The sequence below is a fragment of the Piliocolobus tephrosceles genome, chromosome 9, assembly GCF_002776525.5.
Source record: "Piliocolobus tephrosceles isolate RC106 chromosome 9, ASM277652v3, whole genome shotgun sequence".
In the NCBI taxonomy this organism is placed as follows: Eukaryota; Metazoa; Chordata; class Mammalia; order Primates; family Cercopithecidae; genus Piliocolobus; species Piliocolobus tephrosceles.
The window spans coordinates 1,990,378-1,996,482 of NC_045442.1; positions in this window are offsets into that span (position 1 = coordinate 1,990,378).

Below are 6,105 nucleotides of genomic sequence, written 5' to 3' on the forward strand. Positions count from 1 at the left end.
TCGTTGGTTCTTGTTATTCTTGGAACAAGCCTGTTGGAGAAGGTGGCCCTGGGGTGGGAGGGTGGACACTGAGCCACGAGGGTTCTCCCTAGTGGGGCTTGGAGGAGCTTGGGGGCCCTTGGGCCCCTGGATGATGTCACCACCATTGTGATATTTCATTGCAAATGTCAGCGCTTCGTTCCATCAAATCACGCGTGAGGGATGTGTCCTGGCAGGTACTTTGTTATAAAGGCACTGAGTGGGGTGAAGGCAATTGTTTTCGTGTAACAAAGGCCTTGGGGGCTGGGGGGTGGCCAGGTCTGTCTCCTCCCGAGGTCCGTCTGTGTTAACTTTATGGGGTCTGGTGGGACTCATGCACTCAAGGAGAATAGCTGCTCTGTCATGGAAGCCAGGCATCTAAAGTCAAGCAGTTGTCTTTCTCTGTGATCTGGCTTTTCTGAGCCATCTCAGACCCACAGGCCTCTCAGTCCACCAAGCAGGGTACTGCTTTCGACCATGCCACGGGCTAAAGTCCTTCTCAAGACCTCCCAGGAAGTGGCCTCTGGGGTGCCCAGGCAGCAGTTGGGCTCTCAGCAGCTGGCCAGAGCTTCTTGGAGGTCCTTAGAATTAGAGGAGGAATGGGCAGTCATATAGCCTCCCACAGCTCCTGGGCCCCTTTGTGCTGGGCGGCACCTGCGGGGCTACCTGCCTGCCACCCTCACCAGGGATAATGCACCAGGGCAGGCGTGAGCCAGCCCAGTCCTTGCCGTTCTCATGAGCACCTGATTAAGGGCAGCATGCAAACATCAGGCCCGGCCCGACGCCCAGGGTGCACAGCAAGGACACTTCCTTTAGTTTAATTTCTTTTAATTTCCTTTCATTTTCAATGGCGAACTCAGGATATTTGGGTGATTATATTAAAAGGTAGAATTGGCTAAGCCTCATGTCCTTCCTGGGAAAAGTTCCTTCCACAGCTTCTGCCAGGGTCAGCGGCCATGGTGGGGGCCGCGTGGACACAGACGTGGGGCCGGGGCACCTAGGGGAGGGTGACTGCACTCGGGCTGGCTGGTGCCTTCTGACCTCTCGCCCTGTGTGAGAAGACGGGCTGGCCCACCAGACTCCCTCAAGTCTCATGGCTTTGATGTAAGAGAGATGGAGACCATGGGCCACTTTTCCAGGAGCGTTGGTGGGAGGGGTAGAGATGGGACTGAGGCGGGTGGCAGAACCTGCGAGGGACCGAGGGCCGCTCTCGAGGTGAGAGTGAGGGCGACCTGAGCCCTGGCTGTGGAGTCCCTGAGGCTACCTGGTCCAGAACTGCCCCAGCTTGGGAACTGAGGAGCTGCAAGGCTTGACCTTGGCTTTCCGCTGGAGCTGGAGTGAGTACGTCTCTCCTGGCTGCCAACTGGGAACCGCTGCTGTCTCCCCTGCACCCCAGGCACCCGCAATGCAGCGCCCAGGGCCCTGGGTGTGGCGAGGCGGCTCCACCCCAGAGTGGCTTCGGCTGGCTCCGTGTCTCCGCATGGCTCCGGCTCTGGCTCCAGCAGTGGGATTTAGGGCCGGGAACTCAATCCCACAAGACCGAGACTGGACTGGGAAGTGGAGCTTTCTCCTGCGTCCTTGGGGCCATCCGAGGGTGTCTGTCTGTGGATTCCACACGCAGCCTCGTTCATTCTAGAACCAGAGCAGCAGCTGCACCCTCTCCCTTGTTTTCTCAGGTGCTGGCGACACCTGCTTAATCGACCCCCTGTGTGGTTTTGCACATTTGTGTGCAGCATGCACTTCTGAAAGCTGGGACTTGTGTTTTCTGCTTTAAATAGGCCTGGCTTCCAAAGCGGGCCCTGGACCTGCCAAGTCTCCGGCACCAGATGGAGAAGGGAAGCGCAGGCGGCTGTACACACAGGGATGCTTGGCGGCACCGCCTGCTTCGTGAGGTCCTGGCACTCCTGCCAGAGGCGGGCCCTGCTGGAGGAGCCCACTGTGACCTCACAAATCCCCCAGGGGCTGAGAGACAGTGGCGTCTGGCTTCCTGTCACTTCAGCCTTGCTTCAGCCTCAGTCCAACGGAACAACCTTCCTTTGCTCCACGGTTCCCACCTGGGATCAGATGCTAGAAGTCAGCTCCAGAGCTGGTTACCTGTGTGTGTCCCCCACGTCTGAAAGAGGGCCGAGAGGAGGTTGTGTACATTCGACAGCCTGCCTGGTCCTCTGGAGAACATGCACGTGCAGTGGCTGACATCTCTTGTTCTGAGAGAGGCCTCGGCCTTTAGAGGGTGTGCCTCAAGTTCTTGGTCCTAGGAGACCTCAAGGAGAGGGGCCCGAGGTGAGCACCGCACAGCATCCGTCCCGTCCCAGCCAGGCCCCAGGCAGCTCAGGGCTCCGCTTCCCGCCTCTGGAGCTGGGACTGTGGTCGCTTCAGTGAGGTTGTCCCCTGACCACGTATTGGCCAGACGGGGTGTGGGTGGCAGGTCAGTGTCACCTTTGTCCAGTGGCCGGTGGCTGGGCAGGCCTGGGTCTGGTGAGTCAATTGGAGCAACATTATTCTCCTGGCAGCTGCGGCATCAGCTCTGGTTGTTAACTATCTAGTATTATGTAGTGTTACCATTTGACCCCATTCAGGGTTTGTTAGAGTGGGACCCACATGGGTTATAAAATGTAGAAAATCCGTTTATTTTGTATGATTTAGATTTCCAACTCAATGACCAGCGTTGATGTTTTTCTGCTTTGAGGGAACTACTTACCTGGTTAGAGTAGATGTTCCACATAGACTTTCCTCCCTCTCCATTGTTGATTTCTATTTGGAATTACTCAATTTCTATGATGCCAAATATTTCCTGAGCACACTGAGGGTGTGAGTGGAATGTATCTTCCGATAGGATTAGGGAATGCATCACACTGTATGGATTGCAAATATTTAAAAACCAGGCAGTGTAGGTTTAAACCTCAGAATGAGGAGGCGTGAGAAGAACTGATGTCTGTGTGCCGGGTGGGGGCCAAGGAGGTGGGCAGGCAGGAGTAGCAGGCACTGCGTGTCGCCCCTCGGTGCATGTGGCCCCCACCAGCCTCGCCTGCGAGATGAAGGTGCAGAGGCTGAAATGACTCCTGTCCCCTCCGTGTTCCTGTCCCCTGCGTGTTCCTGTCCCCTCCGTGTGGCCTGGCTGTGTTGTTCACTGCAGGATGGCGAGGAGGCAGCCTCAGGGGCTCTGGGGCTCTGGCCACGTGGGGGATGCAGGAAGGACACAGCCTGTCCCTCCCTGGCCTCGGCCTTTGCCTGGCCCTTCCATGGTTCAGATGCTAACCGAGCAGTGCAGCCTTTGAGATCATTTACCCACACCTGCAGCGTTTTGCATTTTCCGTCCACACCCCTCACAGGCAGTGTGGCCGGCCCTGCGCTGTGGATTGACATGGAGCTGGTGTCCTGTGCTGGTTACCCGGGGTCTGAGCTAAGAATGGCTTTCGTCCGGTGGTCCTGCTCATGAAGGTGGGGCTCTGCCATGTGTTGCTTAGCTGCTTTCCAGGGGAGTCGGAGGCTTAGGTTGCTGTAAGTAACCAGAAGCCACCCTTCAAAGTGACGTCATATCTTCACAGCCGGAGGCGGAAGCGGTGGCCACTGGGCTGCTGGCGTTGTCCTCTGTCGTGATCTTTTACCTCTCAGCGTCTTGCACCCTCTACTTGTCTGCTGTCATTTGGTGGCGTTAACCAGATTTCAAAGTGCAGCATTTGGGACCATGTGTGTCAAATCTTGATAGGAATGAGTTGGGTGCTGGCTGTGCTGTGCCAGGAGCAGCCGTGGCCACCCTCCCTGTTGTCCTGGGCTGGCGATGGGAAAGTGGCTGTGGCTTTTCCGCCTGCTCTCGGGCCGGTGCAACGGGGTCAGGCCGCAGCAGCGGAGCTGACCGTCATGTCTGGCGGGGAACCCACTGGTCTGTTCTTCCTTTTTCCCACCCCGGCTCGGGCTGCCTGACCCTCGTCCCCCCTTCATGGTCATGCTCATTGCTGGGCCCTCCCCTCCCCAGCTCTCAATTCCTGACTGATCTGCCTGACCCTGGCCAGCTCACACCAGAGTCCCAGCCCAGACCCGGCTCAGAGCGTCACCTGAGGAGCAGGTGGGTGGGTGGTGTCCTCCGTGATGGGCAGCTGACGGGGCTCTGGGCCACCTGCGCTCCCCAGACGTCTCCCTTCCCCTCTTATCCCCAGGAGGACATCAGGTGGACGTGGTGGGTGGGGTCAAGTGCACAGCTGGGGTGGGCTGCCTGCACAGTCAGGCCCGGCAGAGCTGGCCTGGTGTGGATGCCACTCGAGGGAAACTAAAAATACAGGTGTTCTTTGACCCAGTAACTCCACTGAGAGTCTTCAGTCTACAAGGAAACCCCAAGGGAGCAGAAGGAGCAGAAACGTGTCTCCTAGGAGGCTGCCTGGCACTTCGTTCCTGGAGCAAAGTCCTGTGAGAGAGCAGAGGACGGTGGACACGGAGGGCTGGTCTGTCCAGAGGGGGCTGGTCACACGGGTAGGGCACAGGGAGGATCTGGTTAGGAGAAAGAGTAACTCTCAGAAAAACAAGCAGATCACATTCTTATGTTCATAGGACAAGCAAGGAGGAAAATCCTGTCCAAATGTGTATTTGCCTGAAGAGACGTACATTGATGTGTGTATGAATGTGGCAAATTCACATGTCACTGTTAACGCAGGTCACCTGGGGCAGGTGGGAGTTGACTGGTAGAGGGAGGGGCAGCCAGGACGGAGGGAGGAGGTTGGTGAAACCTGGAAACAGGAAAGCCTGGGCCTGCAGTGAGGTTTGTGTGACACCATTTTGCTGACTTGTACATCTGCAGCTGTAAAGACGTTAAAAAACTCAAGTTGCCGTTAGACTTTACGTCCTGTCCGTGGAGGGTGAACCCAAGGCCTGCGTCTGGCTCAGGTGAGGCTGACTCTGCTTCTCCTTTGGGCCCAGGGCATGCCCGGTCTCCCCCAGCGCTGTGCCTCCCAGCTGCTGACAGCAGCTGCAAGAGTTTCCATCCCGTTGTGGTTTCTGGCTGGGACCCTGTCACCATGATCACCACGGCCACTCCCAAGCTGAGGAGAAGGCTTCTGACCTGACAGGAGGGAGCCAGGGAGGAGGCCTGTGAAACTGACCGCAGATGCGCTCAGAGGCCGTGGGGAAGGTGGCGGGATGTGCCCAGGCGATGAGGGTCTTGCCCAGGACGAGGCCTGCGGAGCTGCTCTGCTTGCAGATGCTCTCAGAGGCTGCAGTGAGGGTGGCGGGATGTGCCCGGGCAATGAAGGTCTTGCCCAAACGTTGGAGACGGAGGGTAGAATCCTGCTGTGGCCCCACCCAGGCTTCCCCAGTGCACTGCTTTCCAAAGAATGGCACCAAGGAACGAGGCTGAGAGACCGAGAATCGGCTTCTGTTACCGGATGCTTAAATGAAAACTTATGAAATAATACGCTACACAACATAAAACCAAACATCTCCCATTTACTAGTAATTAAATGCTTAAACACTTAAATTATCCATATCTTATGTTTATCAAATTGCCAGTAGCCTTAAGGCTATAAAAGCATGAGTTTCTCAAGCTTCCCAGATGTTTCATAGCTTGAGATGGCAAATCTCAAGTTGTCAATTAAACCTTTCTCACAGCGGATTGGCACGACAAGCGGAGACATTCACTCCAGCAAGCAACAAAGCCCGACCATGGCAAGGTTTCCGTGATTAAGAAAGTAAATCTCCTTCTTCGAGAATAAAGACATAAATGCCATATTTTTTTGCTGGAGAAGTGATGTGGGAAGATGCCCTCCAGAGATTGTCTGTCAAACATCCTTGAAGAAACATGTCTTGGTGTGCTTATTGCAGCAAACATCGTCTGCATTGAACGCCGGCGGAAGCTCTGCTCTGCTAAACGCTGCACATATCACCCGCTTCCTCGAGCTGCGTGAAGGTGAAGCTTTTAGGAGCAGACCCGGCTCATCAGTATCAGCCTGCCCAAGGCTCCCCCACCCAGGAGAGCAGGGTAAGCAGCAGCAGGAGTCCCGAGAAACCCCCGGAGAGGACGCATTGTCGCCAGCAGCCTGCGAACGAATCCAAATTCAGAACAGCCGTCAGCTGACATGGCGAAGCAGGGCCACCACCCGC